A 22,759-nucleotide genomic window follows, 5' to 3' on the forward strand; every position below is an offset into this window, starting at 1 on the left:
ACCTTCTCTAAGGAATTTGGCTTTGGGATTACCTTGTATGTGAACCTACATTATAGGTTTATTTTATCTATTATACGTATTCTTAATATATTCTGTGAAATTCCCATAGTGTGAGAGACAAACATTGACACAGATAACCCAATGCATTGTAAGGCTTTTTTATTATTGATTTTTATTGGCAATTACTACAAGATTTTATTTAGGTTGAATTAAAATATTAAAATTGGCTTGCTTTGTCTGAATGTCTAGGAGCTAAGAGTAAGGAGTGGAGGCCTACATGTGTGATGGTGGCAGAAGGAAGATTGCCCAGAACCCAAAATTTGCCTCGGATCACCAAGTGTCAACTGTACTGTGACAACGTTAAGTTGTCCTTTGGAATTGAGCTAATCCTTAAACTGTGTGCATATCCAAAACATTAGCTATCTGCTGTCAGGCCTTTATGTGCCACATGCTGAGTTAATTAACACAGAGAGGCTTGATACTGGAACCCTCCAGAGGGGAAAACAGAAAGAGGCCCAGGCCTGAGAACAGACAGAGACCTCGGGGGGATGGAAAACACAGGGGTCTGTTCAGTTTTTATTTCTTTTTGCACTTGTGATACAAGGTCAATGGGTTAGTCAACCCCATTTCTGTTCCATTGTCTGCTGTAACTCCCAGGAAGAACCTTCTTTGAATAATGAAGCCTCACTGCATTCCAAAAATTCGACATCCAGATTCCTGATACTTTTGCTATGATGGTCATCGAGAAAAGTTCCCCAGAAAACTGGCTTGACCCTACAGACAGTAGTAATCTCCATGGAGCCACCACAACACAGGGCATTTATCTCTGCTCACAGTTTCATCCTCTTATATAAATGTATTTATATACGTGAATGGAAAACATGCCCAAATTTTACATTTTTACACTGTGGCAAATGTATGTACACACAGATATCTCTTCTTTTGTAGTTTTAGGGACTCGTTGATAGAGAAAGCCATTCTATCATTGCCTACCTCTAGAATGTAGGATGGTAGCGTGTGTCTCTGAGGCCCATGCCTAGAAGTCATGGCACACCTTTCGAGGGAAGGCCTGTGACAATCGATGGCAAATATTCTAATAACACTGTGAGGGCCAAGGAACTTCTTCTGGACTAGACAGTAGCAATGGGGATGGAGAAGAAAGGAACAGAAAGGGAGATGCTGAAAGAGGAAGAGATAAGACTTGAAAAGTAAATACAGTTGACCCTTAAACACAATGGGTTTAAACTGTGCAGGTCCACTTATGTGTGGATTTTTCACAGTACAGTAATAGAAATGTATTTTCTTGATAACATTTTCTTTCCTCTGGCTTACTTTATTGTAGAAATACAGTATATAATACATAAACATACAAAATACATGTTAATCGACAGTTTATGTTATCAGCAAGGCTTCTGGGCCACAGTGGATTAGTAGTAGTTAAGTTTTTTGGGGGGTTAGAAGTTTAGAAGTTATAGGTACATTTCCAACTGCATGAGGATTGGCACCCCTACCCACTGCATTATTCAAGGGTCAACTGCATAATGTATATCGTGCGGGTTTCGAGTATGAATGCTGAGGAAGCCGATGCAGGGAAGAAAGGGGGCTACAGAAGCTGGTAGAGAGGAGGTTGTCTAGCATGGAGGCCAGTCACCAGCTGGAGAATAAGACAGACTTGACTCTTAGACACATGACCCCAGGAATTGCTGTTAACTCTCTGAGCTGTAGTTAACTCAACTATGCATTAGGAATGACAACATCTTCATATGGTGGTCTTAAGGATGAAAATAGAAAATGTACATCTCAGAGATAGTAGAGCACAACATTTAAAAGCGTGGATTCTGGATCAGACACATTCTTTCCCCATTAAGGTTATCTCCTTGATAATCTTGTAGCCTTGGGCAAGGTATTTAAGGACTCCAAACCTCTCTTCCCCGTGTGTATAAAATGATAATAATAGTACTTGCCTCATTAGTTTGTTGTGGGGATTAAAAAAGGCAATATATATAAACCAGTGTTGATATATAGTAACCGCTGAATGTGTATTAGCTACTACTAGGTAGGGTGCTTAGCACAGTACCAGGAACAAAACAAAAGTTCGACTAACAATATCTATGACGATGCTGATGGTAATACGTAGAGATGTGTTCAAATAGCGCTGTAATGGAACACTAGTAAGGAAAAAACACTCAACAGTGATAGAGAAATGAGAAAAGAGCCACAGAACAACAATGACAACCAGAGTTCCACTCTACCCAGAGGGAGAACACAAGAGACCTCCCTGGCTCATGAGACATAAGCCAGGTTGGATCATCATGGTTGTGTCCATCACCCTTGGCCTTGGCAATTCTCAAACACAGGCTACAGAGCAGGGTTCACAGAAGCACATCAAAGCACCACAGTACAATGTTGGAGAAGCATCTCAACTGTACCGACATCTGGCTCACCAGACATCATGGTGCTTGTCTCCCCTTAGCCTTTCCTACATCTCACCCCACAACACCCCCACCACTGCTGCCGCCATCATTTTGGCTAATTTTGCATTAGCCATGTGGACTGTCGGATGGTTTCTGCTGTATTTTGTTGCCCTTTCAAATATTTCTTAAATAGAAGATTGTACCATCTGGTGGACAATCTGCCTGTGTGCTATCTCACCTATCACAGCATGGATCCCACTCCTATTAGGGAAGGAGTGAGGAAGAGAGAAGCCGCCTGCTAGCATATTGCCTCTGGCCGCCTGCAGCCCCATTGTCACTGGTCTGCTCCCTCTTTCCCAATGGCCTGGTTCTGCGTGCACAGCAGTCAGTTTCTGTGTGCTGAGCAGATGTTTCTCCCACTCACTCCATGGCCAGGCTATTACTCATGGGGCTTCAGGTAGCAGATGTCTCCATAGATAGACCTCTCAGACCTGTGCTGACATTTTACCTACATAAGCACCAAATGGTGGTGTAGCTACACTTAATAAGTGGGAAAGAGAGTGGCTAAGGGCTTCGTTTAACTCCACACACACACACAAAAAAAACTTTGCCAAGTAAAAAAAAAATTGATTTAAGGTCCTCAGAATATTAATATTCTAAAGAAGGAGGGCATCCACAAATAAACTGATATATATATGTGTGTGTATATATATATACACACACATATATATATATATATATCACATATCCATGGACCTTGACAGAGGCTCATGGCATACGTGTTTACTTTTTATTCTGTTCCAGGGAATAACAGTTGCACCTGGGGAGAAATGAAGAGTTGGTGTTTGGGGTTTAGAGGATGACACTATTGGGATCCCTGGGGGGCTCAGCAGTTGGGCACCTGCCTTCGGCCCAGGGCATGATCCTGGAGTCCTGCATCGGGCTCCCTGCATGGAGCCTGCTTCTCCCTCTGCCTGTGTCTCTGCCTTTCTCTCTCTGTGTGTCTCTCATGAATAAATAAATAAACTCTTTAAAAAAAAAGAAGAAGAAGAAGATGACACTATTAATGGTATAATCAAGACTTGAAAACATTCTCTGGTAAACTTTGTTTGATGGGAACAACAGCAACTTTCCTGATTTGTTTTCCATCTAGGGGTGAGCAATGTGGTCTCAATGAAGCCCATGGAAGAATTCCAAATGATTGTCAAGTATGGTAGTTGTCCAGTTGTCAAGAATGGGAAATCTAGAACCAAGTTGCTTGGGGTTGGACCCAGACTCTACCTTCTACTAGATGGGTGACCTTGGGAAAAGTATATAACCTCAATTTTCTCATCTGTATAAGAGGTATAATAATACTACTCTACTTCATAGAGTTGTTTGATTCAAAAACCCTTATAGCACTTCCTGTTTGCCAGACATTCCCTTAAACACTCCACAAGTCAGCCAGAAATAGCTCCCTCTTTTCCTAATGGAATCACAGCATAACACCAGTACCCATTTTGAACATGTGTTACTACCTGCACCTCACTACCCATGTGGTCAGATGGTCAATGTCACATACTCCCAGACTGAGAAGCCTCAGGATGGACTTCCTTTCCTCCCATGACATAGATAAAGGCTGTACTCCATGACTGCTACTGCCTCTCCTTTATTGTTTGAACCAAGGCAGGATAGGAGTAATTTGCAAGATCAGCAGGTAAAAACTCTCTACATCATACCAATTTAAAGTGGTATCTGCCAAGTCACCTAATGCAATTTCTCCCAATATCCCACTAAAATACACATGAAATACATAATAAAAGGAAAACTCACTACAAAACCAAAAGTAAAACTCAGCAGATGACCTGTGGTGAGAATTCTAATTCTACTAATTATGGATTTCTACTAATTAAAGACTGATGGAACTGGAAGTAGAAAAACCATTAGTGTCTACCATATTGGTCTCATGAACTGGATAGAGCAGCCAAAAGTAGATCTGAAAATTCTTCATTTTCCCCCAGGACCTTCTCTCTCTTGCCTACCCACCCATAACCAAAAACAATGGTGGCTATTTCTCTCACTGCACAGGTGGTGTTTGTGACATAATAATTTGAGCTAACATTTATCGATTAGTAACTTTGTGGCAGGCACTCTGCCAAGCATTTCACATATGTTAATGGAATTAATATCCACAACAACCTATTAGAGTAGATGCTCCATTCTTACCCTCATTTCAAAGTCAAGGAAACAAAGGCCTAGGGAAGTGAAGTGACTTTATCAGGGTCTTGCAGCTAATAAATGGAAAATCAGAATTTGAACCTGAGCAGTCTAGCTGTAGAACTTGGGTTTCAAATCGCTATACACGACTCAGTTATTCCAATCATTCCTCATATTTCAATACCGAAACAGAGAATAAATATTTTTTTTAATTATATAAGAAAGCACATAGAACTTGTGATGCAAATTGCATTGTGAAAAGCATAGCCCCTACAAGTAAAGGAATATGGACAATGGAGGGAATACAAATAGTCTAGGTTTTAGCACATGCTTGCAAGTCTACATTTTCCTCTACTCCATGGGTTCAGAGGGCAAGAGAACTGGGTTCCAAGAGTAGAGGAAAGTCTCTCTTTGGCCCATCAAAGCTTCTCTTGATGGAGAGGAGTGGAGCCTGAGCTGAGAGGTATAAACATCAAACTGCCCTCCTACTTACATTTCAGTCAGCAGTAGACAACAAGTAGAATCAGGACAAAATCCACAGGCTTTTTTGTTTGGCAAATGGTCAGTCTGAGTTGATGTGGGCTTCTTTAAGATTCAGTAAAAATTATACGTACATACAGATGAAAGAAAATATGGAAGATTAAAGAAATGGACATTGGGCAGTCCTGGGGGCTCAGCGGTTTAGTGCTGCCTTTGGCCTAGGGCGTGATCCTGGAGTACCAGGATCCAGTCCCACGTCAGGCTCCCTGCGTGGAGCCTGCTTCTCCCTCTGCCTGTGTTTCTGCATCTCTGTCTCTCTGTCTCTGTCTCTGTCTGTCTCTCTCTCTCTCTCTCTCTCTCATGAATAAATAAATAAAACATTTTAAAAAAGAAAAAGAAATGGACAGTATCCTAAAGACTAAGAGGAAAATGTGAAGATGATTTACTATAAGGGCAAGAAAAAAAATAGAAAACTCTTCAATATTTTTGATAGAATTGGAAAAGTTATAGTATCTATGAAACAGTGGAGAAATCTGGAATAAACTGACATGACAATTGAGCTGGACCCTTGAGGAAGAATTGGAAGAAAGTTAAGTTTGCAATGGCAAAATAAAATCTAATTTAGAGAGAATAGAGAGCAGATCCAACAATGTCAAAAATAAAAGCAGTAATGAGGAGGACAAACCAGAAAATTTGTTTTCACTGCGAATAAAAGGCATAAAGATAAAAATGATGAGAGATAATATGATTATTGGGCAAAACATACAGCTAGAACTTAGGAATATAGATATTGCATGAAAATAAGAGAAAAAAATGAACCAATGCCAAAGAAATAAGAAAAGATAAAATTAAAGAAAATTTTTCAGGACTAAGTTTGCATGCTAAAGAGGCTAATCTAGTAAAAAAAAAAGAATTTAAAAAGTGATTGAGCATCAGAGAAAGAGAGAGATGAGAGATGAAGAATAAGAGACAGAGAAACTAGGAGAAAGTGAGATCCAAAGAAAGTGAAAGAGGACACAGGACAAAAAATGTGTAATTACAATCAATCAGTCATTCAAGCATCAAGCATCCCCATGGAAGAACGAGGCTGCTCCCCGTGGTGGACCTTGTGTGCCTGCACACGGGCTCTCATCCCTAGTACATCAGCATGGGCAGCCTGACCACTGAACTGCCAACCCCTGGGATTTCCTCCAGTCTTTTTCTGACCCTGCCCTTCTCTGCTCTTGCAGAGGTCTTCAAGTCTGGGGGATCAGTCACTTCTGAAAGCTGTGTTCAAGCAGTAAGAGACAGGATTTGGTGACTAAGTACCCCAGGTTCCTCACTTCTCTGAGAGTGTAACTTTGGGAAATGTGTTTTTCACTGACTTCCACAATTAATGCAGCACAATTAAGCTCCCAGTGTATACAGTGGTATCTGTCTTGCTAACCCACTCTAAGACATGCCCTTTGTCTGTCTTGCATCTCCACCCTCCCTCCTTCACCTGTCAAATGAATTCGCATTTGAATCCTTGCCTCCAAGTTTATCACTGAGGGAACTCAAAACACATCTGCAACGAAAAACTAAAAATTAGGCCAGATTGCTTTCAAATACTGAATATCAGAAAACCATGGTACCAAGTTTATCCAGATTTAAAACAAGTAATCTGGGGCCCATGAATTTAAAGCTCAGCCAAGTTGTCATTTATATGACAATTACAGACTTTCCCAACTAGGCAAGAGTTCAGAAAACTCTCTTCTTTCAAGTATTAGTTGAAGACTACCTCTAGCTTTTAAAGGGAGGGATCAAGGAAACTCTAGAATGGAGAATTTGTGACGTTTGCTGGTTTCCTAGCCCTATCCAGACACCCTTCACACAGGTCACATTTTGACTACTACTCTCTTCTCTGGACGATTTTTTAGAATCAGTTTCCTTGTGTTTCATGTGTTTGAAGTTTCAAACATATTATTATTATTCAAAGAATGACTTCCATAATGGAATTTCTAGTTTGGGCAGGTGGTGATAGTAATAAAAGTAACCAACACCTATCAAATGCTCACTAGGAGTAAGGCACTGAGCAATATCTCATTTAATTTCACAATAATCTAATGAGGTATGTACTGGCATTATCCTAAAAGAAGAAACTGAGTCACAGAGAGGCTAACTTCTTCGAGATGGCATAGCCTGTAAGCGGTTGTGTGGATTCAGAACCTGTAGCCTGACTCCAGAGTTCTCTCTCTGAATCACTCTGTTTGCCCTTTATGGTCTTTCGTGGGAATTCCCGAATCTAAGCCTCAATGTACTCCCCCTCTAACTCTGTCATGGCCATTAGGAAAGAGGACTGTCAGAGGGATCAGAGGATGTTGCCAGGTGTTTTCCCCTTCATCTTTCATTTAAATGGGTTTCAGCAAAATGAAGGGGATGCTTGCTTTGACTAGAAAGATGATCCTATGCAGATTTATAAGCTATTTTCAAGACCAACCTCAAAATGGCCATCAGACTGATGAGTTGCTCACATTCTAGAGCAGTATTTTCCCATAAAGCTTTCTGTGATTGCAAGAAAGTCCAAATGTGTCCTATCCAATATGATATACTTGAAATGTGGCTGGTGAGGCTGCAGAAATGAGTTTTTAATTTTATGTAAGTTTAGTTGAGGATAAGGATTTAAATGTAAGCAGCCCCATGTGGCTGATGACTACCACACTGCCCCCATGGAGGAGAAAGTGAGATCCAAAGAAAGCTCTAGAATCAGGAAGGGCTTCCAGGCTCCTGTCTCTAGCATCCTCTCATTTGCATGGAACCAACTAGAGAAATTCCGCTTTAACAAAACTTGGGGCTGAAAAGTTGTTCCAACAATCCAAAAGAGATGACACGTCCCCTCTAGAGCGTTTATGGCTCTTAAGGAGGCACACACACTCCTGACTCACCAACTTTGGTGACTTTACTCTCAAAATGCTGCTGCTGTTGCTGGCGATCTGAAATCTCTGGAAATGCTCTCAATGCAATGGTTTCCAAACCACATTCTTTACTCTTGAGTTTGCCACGGTGCTTCAGAGATTCTGCAAACATTTAATTAGGGTTGCATTTGTAAATATGTTTAACCACTCTTAAACAGTAATTTAAAACACTCAAGTGATCTGAACAAATGTGAGATCACTCAGTGTAACCTGGTACTATCAGGTTGACTTGTTTTTCTGCCAACTTTGCAATCCTGCCTCTGCAATCATCTCCTAGGAAATGGGGAATGTTCCGAGGTCACAAAGGAAATGTAATAAAAAAAAAAACAAAAATCTTACCATATCTCTCTACTTAAATGTCTGCATCAAAATTGCCTCCCTACTCTGTAACCAAAAGAAAAAAAAATCATAAATAAGCAGAGTAGAATTAGGAAGTTGAGGCTGTTATAATGGCAAGAGTTACCCCTAATCCCCAATTTCAATTTTTTGCATTCAACCAAACAGCGTCAGAATTCTCTTTGAAAAAAAAAAATTCTCTTTGAGTGCCTTTAAAATAAATAAAGGTTAAAATCACAGATGCATAAATTAGTAAATTGCAATATAAGCTTAAGGTACTCAAATGTTCCGTTTGCTGCTTTGCATACTTAAATGCCAAGTAATGCTTCCTTTGGGAAAGAAAATATTTCACTGCTTCAGAAAAAAAGTTTGACACTCACCGCATATAATAATGAAGTGTCCAGCAAGGTGTAGGGTGACCTTATGCCTCCAACTAAGTGTTCTTTCCACTCATCCCCCTTGAGGTAGGTCTGTGCTACTTAAGCTAGGATAGAGAGAAAAGTGACAACATGTTACATTTGAACCTGCCACCAGGAGAGAGGCCAAGTGAGGATACTTAGCATCTTCTAGTCAATGTGCTCAAAACCAAGCAGAGAGGATTTTACTTGACCTTACAAAGAATCATCCTGAGTGTGGTCACCCGCACCTTTATCTTTACGGGGGGTGCTTGCCCATTACCTGCAGACCCTGATGAACCACAAAGCCCACCTTGAAGACGTTGAACCCAGAAGCCAGGGAGTAGTCGCTAGGGCTTTAACCACGTCTGTCGCGTGCTTTCTCTCTCATCCAGCTTATTTCGACTTCCTTACCTTTAGAACTAATTTTCCTCCCGAGACCATACACAATTTCAGTGCCTGCCTGCCTTTTTAAATTGATGAATGGCTGTGACAATTGCTGTTGCATTTTTAAACATACACAAAAAGTGAGGCCAACAACATTAAGACTGCAGTTGGATTTCAATATTTTAAAGAACACACATTCCAACCGGGACTTCATTTGGTGAATGTCTGTGGCAATCAAGAACAGTGGGGAAAATGCCTTCGCATAAAGGACTTGAGGGGAAGCATCCAGAATGACGCAGGAGAGACCCCCCAGGAGGGGAATGTACTAAACTATGGTTCATCAGTGTGAGTGAACCCTCCAACAGGCTGATTTCTTCTGCTTATTTGATCCTTGTCCACACTTGCTTATTGTGGGATAATTTCTCTAACCACCTTTTCTCCCACAACACCCTGGAAAAAAAATAAAAGGGAAAAAAAAGGCTGCTTTATTTTACAGCTAATTTGCTGTAAGCACATAGCCCAGCTGCTCACAATGAAGTAAGGGAGGAAATGAGAACAGAGGGAACCTTCTAATGAAGGAGGGTGGGGGAGCAGTAAGGAGATGGAAGAGGCTAGATGCTATTTGTATGATTAAAGACAAGCAAAAAACAGCAGTAAGCAGATATGTTCGTCTTGAGCCCAAGAACAGAGAAATAAAAGATTTAAAAAAATACTGAAGGGCAAATAATTTGTTCGAGCTGGTATTTTAACTGGCCAAAAAAAAATCTGTCTCTTCTTTTCATTATACAAAATCGTATTTTGGATTTTGCTCTTGAGCATGTGTTATCATTGGCCCATTATTAGTAGACAAGGAATAATCCTAAAAACGAAAGTTAAGAAATTTGCAATTCTATAAGAAATTGTTCAGAGAGGTGGGTTTATTGATTAAATGGGAAAAGATTTTGATGAATCAATTTGAGGATCATTGGGAAAACGACATCCTAAAGTGAGTTAGCAGATTGCGTGCCTCGATCTTACAAAGTATTTCCTTTTAAAAATAGGAAAGATCACCTTCTTTATTGCATGGTCTCCTTTCTGCCGACTCAGCACACACACACACACACACCCCTTAGCAAAACCTCCGTTAACTCTTTCTCCCGGGGGCCACATCAAAATGAGGTACATTTTATACTTTTGTACTTTTTCAAACTGCAGAATGAGATATTCATATGGAAATGAGGAATTTCCTGAAGTTTCAGCTTTCATAATGTAACCCATTTGGGGCAGGGGCAGGGGGGCAGCTTATGAGCTAGAAGAGAAAATAAATAGGTTTTAATATTCAGCTTTAAATAAATGTACTGAATTGGTCTGTATAATAATAGTGCCAAAATAATTAATTTGAGCCTGGCCTTCTCATTTGTCAGGGAGAACAGGTTGCTGTAGTCCAAGGCTGCTGTGAAATGGTAAAAGAATCAGCCCAGCATCCCTGAAAATCTCAGGGCTCCTCTCTCTCCCCCGATCGAAGCTGAGGTCTAATTTCCTCTGGCCCAGCTGGGGACTCCATTCAGGCTGGCCTCAGAATCCTCATTCTGAGGATTGTTTGGGCACCAAGGGAGCTCCTTGTCCCACCTCATATCCTGTAACATTCTTCTGCCCACTGATCTTCAGAGGAAACCAACATTTTGAGTTGCTATTTGATAGCAGTGACTGGGAATTCCAAATTCCTAAATTTAATCCCATTTAGTAATTTGGAATAATTCTTTGATCCTTGCAGTTGGTGAGAGGGATTGAGGACCACCATAGCGAACAGAGCACTCTCCTTGGTACAATGAGATAAAAGTCCAAAACATTGTGAAAAGGAAAAATTGAAAAATAAAATGATAAAGCTTTGGGCAGCTTAGAAGTCCAAATTGCAGATTAGCAAACAAGAACATAACTAGATCCAGGTTCAGAAATGATAAGACAATGATAATAATTAAGAGATGCCAGAAATGTACTTCTCTTAAATTTGAAAAACTTTGAGCTTTAAGAATAGAATTTTTTAAAGATTTTATGTATTTATGTATTTGAAAGGGAGAGGGAGAGAGCATGAGTGGGGGGGTAGAGGGTGTGAGGCGGAAGAAGCCGACTCCCCCCTGAGCAGGGAGCCTGACACATGGCTTGATCCCAGGACCCAGAGATCATGACCTGAACCAAAGGCAGACCCTAAACCGACTGAGCCACGCAGGTGCCCCAATTTTTTTTAATAGTCTTTGATGGGGAAGGTGCTACTTGTTGTCACACTAAACAAAATGCTAATGGAGCAAGAGGAAGGTAATTACTCTGTTTTTTAAAGTGTGTTGTCCAGGGGCACCTGGGTGGCTCAGTCGGTTAAGCATCTGCCTTCAGCTTAGGTCATGATCCCCGGGTCCTGGGATGGAGCCCCATGGCAGGCTCCCTGCTCAGGGATGAGCCTGCTTCTCTCTCCCTCTGCCTTTTCCTCTGCTCAAGTTCTCTCTCACTCTGTGCTCTCTCTCAAATAAATAAATAAAATCTTTAAAAAAATAAAGTGTGTTGTCCAATTTTTCTCAACACTTGGACACCTGAATCTCTCTCTGGGCACTAGCCCAAATAGTTATGGACCTATTCTGCATACCTGTGTGTAAAAGCTGAAAAAATGCTAAAATATAGGAAGGAATGGGACAGTGGAATACTATACAACTGGGAAAAGGAAAGAAAACTATTTCTATATACTACTCAGGAGTAATCCCCAGGATATATTTTGTTGAGCAAAAAAAGTCAGGTGGATTCCCAATTCAACTCTCATTCTTGTTATTGGTCTAAGAAGATTTCCTAGTTCTTGAATTCAAGATTTCATGATTCAATCTTGGTAACCTGTGCATTTTTAGGAATTATCTGATTTTCCCCCTGAATTATCTGATTCATTAATATGTAATTGTTCATAGTAATCTGTTGTCATGCTCTGTATTTCTGTGGTTAGCTGTTGTATTTTTTTCTCTTCCATTTCTCATTTCAGTTTTTGAGTCTTCTTTTTTTGTTAATGTAGTTAAAGCATTGCCAATTTTGTTTTTGTTTTTTGAAAAAACTGATCATTGTTTTCAATGTTATGTTACTGTTTATTTTGGTCTCCATTTTATTTATTTCTGATTTTTCTGTTATTTCTTTCCTTTACTGAATTTTTCAGCTAAGATTCTTCTTTTTATAGTTCCTTGTGGTGTAATGTTGTTTATTTGAACTTTTTTTCTTAATACAAGCATTATAGCATAAATTTCACTCTAACATCTGCTTCTGCTACATCCCATAGATTTTAGAATATTATGTTTTCTTTTGAGAATATTTTGATTTGCCATTTGATTTCTTATTTGTCCCATTGCTTGTACTATAATGTGTTGTTTAGTATTTACATATTAAATATTTAATACTTACATTGTAGATTTTCCAACTTTGTTTTATTGTTGATCTTCAGTTTTGTACCTTTTTGGTTGGAAAGTATACTAGGTATGATTTCAGTCTTCTTAAATTTGTAATATTCGTTGTCTCTTTTTTGCAACGAATGTTGCAAACCAGGGGTTTCTATGTGTACTTGAGGAAAATGTGTATTCTATTTTTCTTGGATAGAATGTTTTATATATATCATTTAGAACCATGTATTCTGAAACACCTTTAAGTAAAAAATATTTTTGTTGATTTTCATCTGGATATTGAAATTTGTTGAAAATTTTCTAAAAATTGGGATCCCTGGGTGGTGCAGTGGTTTAGCACCTGCCTTTGGCTCAGGGCACGATCCTGGAGACCCGGGATCGAATCCCACGTCGGGCTCTCGGTGCATGGAGCCTGCTTCTCCCTCTGCCTGTGTCTCTGCCTCTCTCTCTCTCTCTCTCTCTCTCTCTCTGTGACTATCATAAATAAATAAAAATTTTTTAAAAAAAGAAAATTTTCTAAAAATAAAATTTTTAAAAGTAAGGTGAAGAAAATGGATGTAATTTGCTGCTGTATATCTAAGAAGTTGGAGGGGAAAATAAATATATACATAAGCATATTTACAAATGCACATAAATGTAAATGTAAATCTCAATCAAAACTTTGCCCCTTTAGACATTAGGCAATGTCTAAAGACATTCTGGGGGAACCTGGGTGGCTCAGTTGGTTAAGCATCCAACTCTTGATTTTTTCTCAGGTCATGATCACAGGGTCCTAAGATTGAGTCTGTGTCAGGCTCTACACTCAGAGCAGAATCTAGGTGAGATTCTCTCTCCCCCTCTCTCCCCCTCTCTCTCTTTCTCTTTCTCCACCCTGCCCCAAATAAATACATAAATAAATTTTTAAAGACATTTTTAATTGTCACGATTGAAGATATGTTACTGGTGTCTAATGGGTAGAGAACAGCAATGCTGCTAAACATACTATAATACGTAGAGTGAGTGACCCTCCACAACAAAAAATTATCCAGTCCAAAATGTCAGTCCCATCTGGGTTAAGAAACACTAATATAGATATATGTCTATGTGCATGTGTGTGTGTGTGTGTGTGCATGAATCTTCCTCTATTTAAAAAATAGAAATATAAACCATTAAAATACATAAAATGGATTATCTTTGGTAGATGAAGGAAATAGGGTGGAGGAAATAAGAATAGAAACAAGACTTATATGATTATACCTGGCTTTGAAGATTTAAGTTTGAAACTATGTAAGTATTTACATAATTATCAAGAAAATTAAGTGTAAAAAAGAAAATCCTGACATTTACAAGCAAAATTAAACACGTGAATCTGTGTTTTGATGAGGTAATATAACCATACAAACAGTAGTCCGTGACTTTAAAACACAGATATTGACTCTACAGCCTAATGGAAAACATCCTTAGGACAAAAGAGCTGAAAAACAATCTTAAACTCTTTCCAGATATTTTTGATGATTTTCCTGGTATTTTATTTCAAAACTCTTTTGTATAAGGATAAAACAAATAATTACTTGCCATCATTGAGATTCAAGACTTAGACATTAGGGAAAGAGATACAGAAGAAGGTAAGGAAAAATCCTTTAGTCCTGAATATGAACCAAAAATCAGTATAGAATCATGAAATGCTAAAAAATATTTATTTTCTAGTTCTATCCACTGAAAAAGCCTGGAAAAAATAACCAACATAGCAGCAATGAGCACTCTTAACCCCCAGATTATGGCCACTAAATGCCATTTTCTGTGAAAATAGTTGATTTCAGGTCTGAAGTAAAGAAGCAAAATCTATTAGTGTCATACTAGAAGCTCTTAAGGGCCAGTTTGAAGAGGCTACCACTGGCCAAGCATAACACAATCAGAATATTAGTAGTAATTCCAATGGATTGAAACACATAAAAAATGTTTAAAACCATGAGTTTATATTTTTTAAAAGTCAATAACTGTAGAATGCTAAAGAACCAATAAATTATTCTGAAAAATAATATATATAAAAAATAGAGCATTTATACTGACTTTCCTATAGAAACTATACATCTGAATGACTAAGTAGTTGATAAAGTGAAGTTTCACTCTGAAGATGTATTTTAGATAATTAATTAACAATATAAAATAAACTTATAATAGTACCCTAGTAAATTAATGGATCTAGGTAATGATTATCAATGTCTGTTCACATCACAAAAAAAAAGAGACATTCTATGCCTACCAATAGAAGAAATTCTACTATTTATGAAGTATTCTTGCCAAATAATCTAACCTAAATTCAATCAAGCTTCTAGATCTCACTGCTAGTTCTAGAAAATGCAGAATACAGCCCATAGGGATGTAATCAGCAAAATCCCGATTGTGGAAAACAAAAAAAGCGAACAAAATGATATGGAGGAGAAACTTAATGTATTTTTTAAAAATTTAAAAGACAGGGGTGCCTAGGTGGCCCAGAGTCTGCTTGGGCTTTTCTCTCCCTCTCCCCCCTACCCCTCCCCCAGACTCAAATGTACTCTCTCTCTCTCTCAAATAAATAAATCTTTAAAGATCATTTAAAAGACATGAGTTGATTATAATATAGGAACTTCAGTTGGACCTTGATACTAGCAAAAAGTAACAATATTAAAAAGATTATAGACAACTGGAGAAATTTGAACACTGGCAGATGTTTGATGATATTAAAGACATTTTTAATTCTTAGATTAATAATAGTATTACTGTTGCTTTTTAAAAAAAACAGTTTGTCTCTTTTAGAGTTACATCCTAAAATGTTTATGGATGCGATGATGTGATGTTAGGGATTTGCTTCAAGATAATCCATTCAGGGGAGGCAGTGGGTATAGTGAGATTAGCCAAGAGTTGAAAATCATTGAACATGAGCAATGGGCATGTAGGAGTTTGTTATACTCATCTAATTTCACATAAAACTTGAAATTTTATATGATGAAATGTTTTCCAAAACTTAAAAATGAATAAAATTAAAAGAAGGAATGGATGTTCCTTAATTTCTTGACATACTAGAAACACTGTAGCAATCATTCTGATGAAAATGTGCCAGAAGCATCCGCTGAGAAACATTCTCTGAGAGTCTTAGCAACGTCATCAAAATAGTTAAATCTCTCTCTATTCTACACATCTCATCCCCATCCATCTTCGTCCTGTAAAGAATCTTACTAGGAAGATCTCTTTCTTCTCCCAACAGGTAAATGCCCATTAAAACTAGGATGACATCATTCTGATGGATATTACCGAAAGTTATATCTCGTACCACCGATTAAACACCTTCTACAACCAGGTCCCTTACATATATTTGATTTAATCTTTACAACAAGGAAGACATTAGTATCCCCATTTCACAGATGGAGAAAGAGAAGCCAAGACAGATGACATCACTTGCTGGTGGCTATGAAACTAACAAGCATTCCACTGAGGATTTCCATGCAGAAATTTCAGACTTCAAGGGATCCCTGGGTGGCTCAGTGGTTTGGCGCCTGCCTTCGGCCCAGGGCGTGGTCCTGGAGTCCCAGGATCGAGTCCCGCATCGGGCTCCCAGCATGGAGCCTGCTTCTCCCTCTGCCTGTATCTCTGCCTCTCTCTCTCTCGCTCTCTATGTCTATCATGAATAAATAAATAAAATCTTTTAAAAAAAAAAGAAGTTTCAGACTTCAAAGACTGCTCTGTTCCTGGTACCACAACAAATCCACACCTGATTGTGCTGCTTGGGCTAAATTTCCCCCATCCCCAAGCCCACCAAAGTTATTTTACAACTTTAGTGTACATTGGTGTCACCCAGGGAATTTGTTTAAAGTGAAGATTCCTCAGCACCCCCGAAGAGATTCTTATTCAGTAGGTCTAGGACCAGAACCCAGGGATATCCATTGAGCCAAAGATTCTGATGTAGATGGTCTGGGAACAAACTCTCGAAAAACACTCCCCTAATCCATCACAATCTTAAACTTCAAATGTATGATAATATGATCCTCAGTGATTTGGTTCCTGGCAATACAATCCCCTAAATGAATAAGCAGTTGTTCAACCACTACAGAAAGTCTCTCTGCTCCTGTTGTCCCTTCCTCTGAATAATATAATGATAATAATAATAAACAATCCTAATAACAAGTGCAGTAAAACCAATGTTCTGAGAAGTACAAAGGCCATGTCAACACTCACATACCCTTCTCCATACAGCCTCAGTGAGTTGGATTTAAAATCATAGAGCCTAAGAGCTATAATTTACCATTAAGACCAGCAGCCTAATCCTTTGGGTCCAGCTCCAATTCCTATCTTAATGGAACTCTTCGCAAGTACCACGTGCTGTGATACAGCAGGCTCTTCACAGATGAATGGGACACAGACTTTCCTTTGAAAACTTTTAGAAGCAGAGATGGAAACACATTGACATGTAACACCATGCAACAGAGAACACAAGAGTGGAAGAATGGTCCAGAAGAGGGGCCTCATTTCTCCAGGCCGTGAAAAGGAAAGCATCTTAGCGACCAGGAGGAACCTCAGCAGGACATCAAAGTTTTGCTAACAGAGGAGAAGGGCATTTCTGTACTGGACACAGAAGGAAGCAAAGTCCTGGCGAGCCCACGGTCACCCCGCTACCGTGTTTGGGGCAGCTCCTGGGGAGAATGAGCTCGGTTTTTTCCAGATGAAAAACATCCAGGCCTGGAGGAATTTTCAAAACTCCCTGTGATCCTTCAAGACTCCCTCATCCTCCCCCAGGCACTCCAGCTTACATACACAACTCTCCCCAAAATCCGATTTATTTTTGCTCAGGATTTATCAGCCACAAAAATGGGTTTAACCTTTTGAGCTTCAGTTTGGCACCTCATGCTTTTCCCTCCTCAAATGTTGTCTCCCACCCCATCTGGCTGTGGCAAGACTCCTTCAAGGACCAGACATCTCTAAAATTAGGCATCGGCTGAGATTTATGCTGATTCTCCTGATTCAGTCCAGACTTGTCAACTTCCCTGGAAGCAGTAAGATAGTTCCATAAATTACTGCAGCCTTTAACCGACCAAACTATTTTTAAAGGGTGGTCTATATCAAATGCAATTAAATCTGAATTGTTGCCTCAATAACTCTGCCTCCTTTCTTTTCTTGTTCGCTTCTATCCCCGAGTGTATTTAGCTTGCAATACATTTAGAGTTCAATTCATCATTTTATTTTCCAGCCTCCGGAGGAAAGCTAAGAGCGGTACCACTTTTCGTTTTGGGAAAGTGTGGAAAGCAAGCCTCAGCACAGCACTTCTTAATATGGACCCTGGTTAAGCACATCACCCTGATCCTGTCGCCAGAAAATGTTCAGCTCTCGTTAAAGGATCTGCCCAAGGAATTGACCACAGCAAATGTTCTAGGCCTCAAGAGCTAAAGCAGATCTTCTATCAGTTTCAATGATTCTGGCTCAAACATGCCCTGGTGAGTCCTGTGTTACCCAACTTCATGAGAGTCACCGGACCCCATGCCTCCCTAAGCTAAGCTCGCCTCAGTTTCCCACCTTCTGAGTCCACTGTTTTGAATGCCAACAGCTATTAAGTCTCACCCCTCCCTCTTCTAGTGGTGCCCCACATGGGGCAAGATGGTCAGGAGATCCTGAGTACTTTCTGAGTACTCTCTCATTTGGCACTGGAAGAGATTCAAATACTGCAAGCCTCCGTGCCCAGGGGCTGTCACCACAGCGTGCTCCTTCCCAATGTCATGGGAGGTTATTAGGGACCTGCCCTGCTATCCCCCTGAGACTCAGAAAAGCATGAAGTGCCAAACTGAAGCTCAAAAGCTTGAACCCATTTTTGTGGTGGACAAATCCTGAGCATAAGTGAATCAGGCTCTGGGGAGAGTTGTATACGTAAGCTGGCGTGCCAGGGGAGTTAACACACCTTTTCATCCCCTTTTGATGTGCGTAGGGCACCAGATTTGGGTGAAGGCCCATCTGCCTCTACAAGTTGTCAGAACAATGTGTTTTCCTCCCCTCGAGACCACAATCCCTCCCATACCAGTCAGTGAAGGAGAGCAAAGACCCTTGGGCATCTCTCTCACTGTGAGTGGAAAGTTGAATTTGCCCCTGACCACTGAACCCTGATGGAGGCCTGCCGCTTCACTGCGCCCACGACAGGTGGACCAGAGACCAGAATCCTTCCCTGGCCCCTGTCACTACTATGGTTGGCTGCCCGAGTCCTACCACCTGGTCTTCTCCACACGGGAAGCTGCCTACATGTCCCTCTCTCTTCCACCCAACAGCCCAGCCCGGCCACTGGCTCGGTGAAAATTAGTAAGGATCCCTTTCTTAAGATACTCTATTGCCAGCAGCCAGGAAAAGCTGGTAATAGCTACATGAATCAATAGTGATTGAAACATGAATGGCTCCCCCTGGAGTTGTGCAATTCACAATTTACAAGTGGAGTCCCTATTTCACCAAAGCTATTCCTAGGTCTTTCCTGAATTTCAGCAGAAACATGAGCTTTATCCAAAGTAAGAAGCCCAGCAGATTCCAGCTTTCTTGTCCTGTGGGTGTCATGCCCCTCAGGTAGGAAGGAGGAAAGGGGCTGCTGTTACAGCTTCCTTTTACTTCCCTCAAATGAAAGATCATCACCCAATCCCTTAGTTCATTTCCACGGACTACTGGTACTTTAAGTGTGTCAAATCCTTTGTCACATGTGACCATCCCATGCACTGTGGGACATTTGACACCCCAGCAACCAGGCACCAAATGTCACAGATATCCCCCAGTTTTTGTGGAAACCAAAATCATCCCTCCCACATTTGCAAATGTGCACTCAGAAGCTAGTGTCCCCTCCCCACCCCATCACAGTCAAGGATCATACAATAGTTGGTATCTGTTTCCACCTCCTAACTTCCCTCCTCAGGAAGGCCAGCACCTTTTCTTACACAAATCTACATTCCCAATGCCCAGCACAGTACCCAGCACTAGAATGACTAGAGTCATTTGCTCTGAATTGAAAAAGAGCCCTGCAAGACTGGGCAGGACAGTTAGCACATCAGGATGCTAATTGGCCTAATGGGTGACTGGAGTTTGCTCCCACCTCAACTGCTGGGAGAGAACCATGCAACTCACCTCTGCCAAAACCCACAGCGCGTTATCCTTGAAATGCTCCTCTTACATGGAGGGCATCTGCCTGCACCCAATGGGTGTACTTACCACCTACAGAAACAATATTCACAGCCCGTCCCACTCCTTCCACAAGCAGTCACAGGTTGCCTTTCTCTTATGCCTGGAGAGCAGGATGGCCTGCCTCCTGCACAGGAAGAGAAGAACAGGGCAACACATGTACTGACAAATAGAAATATTGAGTCACCCATTAAAAAAAAAACTTGAGGAGGAAAAGTGCTGGATCAGGAATTCTGCTTTACATTCTAATGCAATGTTTTCAAGTTTCTTAATGCATTTCTTTCTTATTCTATCAAAATCTAGGCTAAATAGGTAGGACCAGCATAGCAGGATTGGTTGTTTACCCATCATCTTTGTTCTTTGTTAACTGACTGCTGTTTTGTTCAGATTCCCACTCTTAAGAAAAATGATCCTACTCCCATCTCAGGTGTCAGCTGAAGCCAGAGTTTGGCAAAGGGTAGCCAAGACCAAATCCACCCTGCTACCCATTTTTCCCTGGCCTGGAGCCAAGCATGTGTGATGGCTAATTGATGTGTCAGTTTGGCTAGGCCACAGGGCCCAGATATTATTGCACATGTTTCTATGAGGGTGTTTTTATATGGGATTTCTATGTAAATTGGTAGACTTTGAATACAACTGATTGCCCTCCATAATGTGAGTGGGCGTCATCCAGTCAGTTGAAGACCTGAAAAAAATAAAAAAACTGACTTCCCCTGAGCATGAAGGAATTACGCCAGCAGATAGCCTTTGGCTCTGAACTGCAACATCAGCTCTTCTCTGGGTTGCTAGGCTGCTGGCCCACCCTGCAGATTTTGGACTTGCCAGCCTCCATAAATATATGAGCTAATTCCTTAAGATAAATCTCTGTATAGATAGATACATAGACACACACACACACACACAGAGAGAGAGAGAGAGAGAGAGAGAGAGAGAGATATACACACACATGCACCTTCCCAGTGATTCTGTTTCTCTGGAAAACAGAGAAATTCTGTTTCTCTGGAAAATTTAAATGGTTTTTAAATTTTAAAATGTTTATATTTTAAATGGTTATATAATCACCCACGTAATGTCCTCAATTTTGCCTCATGACCAGCAAAGCCTAAAATATTTACCATCTGGCCCTTTAAGGAAAAGTCTTCCAATGTCGGTTCTACATCAATCATCTTCATCCTGTTCACCCTGCCGGTAATTGGTTTAAAGATGGTGTCAGTCTGACCAGTCAGATAAAAGGGAAGTTCTCCTAGTCGCTTATGAGGTTTATTTGCTCATATGAAAGAATAACCAGATATGAAGCCCGGCATTGCCGAAGCTATGCTGTAGGCATGAGGCCAGCCTGCCCAGGCACAAGGCCACCCCACAAGGATGCCAATCCAAAAGATGAAAAGGGTCTCTCCATGGAGCACATCGTGGAGTACAGAGTTAACACTATCTCAAGGCTTCTCTTTATGTGAGACAACAAATTACCTTCATGTTTATGATGCATTGAGTTGGGGTTCTTGTCGCTTGCAGCAAAACACATCCTGATAGATCCATCTTAAAAGTGAAGAGTCAAAGAGATTTCATTTCTCCATCCATGTCCCTGGGTAGCTGGAACTAGAACACCGTCTTATCTAAACGGAGAAGTCTGAAGTTGCAAGCAGTGAGACAAAGTGTGGTTTTTCATGAATGGACTGTGAGCAGCTAAGTAGATTCAGCTGAATTAATTCTAATTGGTGCTTTGAGTGAGCTGTTTCATAACAAATAAAGGCTGCACCCACCTTACTTGCATGCATTCCATTTTGTGTTAAATCTCCAAGGGACCAAATCATTGATATTTTCCCAAGAGAAGGAATCTTATCAAAATACCAAGCTGTATTTGTGCAAACAGAGGAGAACCACATCCCTGGCCCTACCATACTATTTTTTGCTTATTTGTTTGTTTTCCATTACGAGGGCAAACAATTCAACTTCACTAGCTACTGCCGCATGTATGCTCTCACGGGTAAGATCTTGTTGTTCCCTTATATTACTTTGATAGCCATTTTCATGCCACAAGGTATAGAATTACCAGGTAATAAACCCTCAATACCATCCTCCTAGTGGTTTTGTAAAAGATTTTACTGTCCCCATGTCACAGATGGAACAGAAAACAGTAAATGAATTTTCAAAGACTACGCAAGGTGCAGATAACTTCACTCAGTGCCATATGAAGAATAATTTTTGGCTCCCTCAAGGCTAAGCTACCACTTTCTTGCCTCATTCTTCAAATAATTGCCTCCTGCCCTCCTACTGGTGTGTTTGTAGAGACCTCTCTATGTTATTTGGGTGAGTCATGATACTCTCAGTCCATGGTCTTCCACAAAGAGAACTCTGAGATCTTCAACAGACTTAGCTTACCTTTGGGGATGTGATTGATTCTTGGACATTTTTCTAGTCCAAGAACTAAAGAGAAACCAAAAAAAACTTTACAACCAACTCCGCTAACAGTCCTAGTTTTGTTCTATTTCAAATCATCTCAGACGCTTGCCCTTGAAATTTTGAACTTATGATTGAGTCCATTCTTTAAAATTACAGACTCAGATATAAAGAATCATGATCCCAGGACCAGAAGGAGCCCTGGTGGTATTCCGACTCCAAACTCCTCTTCTCCACTCACCCTGTCCAATGACTCCATCTACGCCTCAGCTCATGGTTAGAAAGCTCTGCCTAAAGCAGTACAAAAATCTTTCTTCTTGCCCCTTTCACCCATAGGTTGTAGTTCTGCTGATGGGTGCTGAACATAAATTGCAGACAAAAACCAGTCCATATCAAAACAATCTATTGTTAATGATGTGATAAAGGAAGCCAGGGGGATCCCTGGGTGGTGCAGCGGTTTAGAGCCTGCCTTTGGCCCAGGGCGCCATACTGGAGACCCGGGATCGAATCCCATGTCGGGCTCCCGGTGCATGGAGCCTGCTTCTCCTTCTGCCTGTGTCTCTGCCTCTCTCTCTCTCTCTCTCTGTGTGTGTGTGTGTGTGTGACTATCATAAATAAATAAAAATTAAAAAAAAAAGAAAGGAAGCCAGGCTGCTTGAGATGGCAAA

The 22,759-nt window shown here is 40.5% G+C and overlaps 1 long non-coding RNA gene across 1 annotated transcript in view; it reads right to left on the minus strand.

The window, feature by feature from the left end:
- The window catches only part of LOC129495613 (uncharacterized), a 42,933-nt gene extending 21,630 nt beyond the window's left edge, over positions 1–21,303 (minus strand). The window contains exons 1-4 of the long non-coding RNA XR_008661560.1: positions 21,162–21,303; positions 8,740–8,843; positions 8,363–8,407; positions 7,994–8,125 (exon numbers count right to left, since the gene is read on the minus strand). This is a non-coding gene — a long non-coding RNA (uncharacterized LOC129495613). The remainder of the gene's footprint in view (positions 1–7,993; positions 8,126–8,362; positions 8,408–8,739; positions 8,844–21,161) is intronic.
- Between the last annotated feature and the right edge of the window lie 1,456 nt (positions 21,304–22,759).

Source organism: Nyctereutes procyonoides, unplaced genomic scaffold, assembly GCF_905146905.1.
Source record: "Nyctereutes procyonoides isolate TBG_1078 unplaced genomic scaffold, NYPRO_anot_genome, whole genome shotgun sequence".
Classification (NCBI taxonomy): Eukaryota; Metazoa; Chordata; class Mammalia; order Carnivora; family Canidae; genus Nyctereutes; species Nyctereutes procyonoides.